This window comes from Sinocyclocheilus rhinocerous, unplaced genomic scaffold (assembly GCF_001515625.1).
Source record: "Sinocyclocheilus rhinocerous isolate Xijiao unplaced genomic scaffold, SAMN03320098_v1.1 scaffold29381, whole genome shotgun sequence".
Taxonomy (NCBI): Eukaryota; Metazoa; Chordata; class Actinopteri; order Cypriniformes; family Cyprinidae; genus Sinocyclocheilus; species Sinocyclocheilus rhinocerous.
In genome coordinates, this window is record NW_015647340.1 from 1 (window position 1) to 960 (window position 960).

At 37.4% G+C, this 960-nt stretch overlaps 1 non-coding gene across 1 annotated transcript; it reads right to left on the reverse strand.

Moving 5' to 3' along the window:
- Positions 1-65: 65 nt before the first annotated feature.
- Positions 66-139, reverse strand: trnam-cau (transfer RNA methionine (anticodon CAU)). Its single transcript has one exon. It is a non-coding gene; the product is annotated as a tRNA-Met (tRNA).
- Between the last annotated feature and the right edge of the window lie 821 nt (positions 140-960).

The window sequence follows — 960 nt, forward strand, 5'->3', positions numbered from 1 at the left end:
AGGGAAGAGAACAGAGAAGCCCGCTCTTTCGTCTAAGCGCTCTCAAGTATCAAAAAGCAACACGCTGCCCCGTGGGAGACTCAAACTCACGACCTTCAGATTATGAGACTGACGCGCTGCCTAACTGCGCCAACGAGGCCTGTGGGCTGATGGGGCTGAACAGAGAATCACTAGCTTTTAGGTCCATGCTTTTAGGTGTAGCTCCAACAAGTCAGCTCTCGCTGAACACAAGCGTCAGGATGTCCGAGCGGTCTATGTCGCTACGCTCAGGTCGCAGTCTCCTCTGGAGGACTCGGTTTGAATCCAACTTCTGAGAGACCTGTTATTTGGCTGCAGAGAAGAAACTTCAGTCTGCTGGCATGTTGAACCAGCAGGGCGTTAACTTTGACAAAACACTGCATTATGAAATTTGACGTTCAAAGACAGTTCTTCCTTAGAATGCGCGCAGTGATACACTTTCCGGTTTCTTCATGCAGGAAAATCGCGCATTTATTTTACACTGCTTCCTATTGCAGGTGGTCACCAAGACAGGTGTTCGAATCCAGCTAAAGACAACTTTTTGTAATATTGTTAATTTCATTAAATACATAAAATTTCAAGGTTAATAAAATGTACATATGTACTTAGTTTGTTATTCTTTCATGAAAATTAAACTATACCAATGGAAATGTGTTTTGTTATTATTAGTTATTTAGTAGTTGTATTGATATTATTCTGATTAAGCATTTTTTTAGGTTACATTAATTCAAGACACTTACAAGCATGTTATTTCTAATAAAAAAAAGATGCAAAATATTAATTAATATGCTGAAAAATGTCTGTGACAAGAATGACAAAATGCAAATTATCTTTTTATAGACATGTTCTATTGTTGCAGTGTACCGATGAAATATTGTTATATTAAAGTACAAATAAAAAAAAAGCAATCATTTCTCAATTTTTTTTATTTTACAATTATGC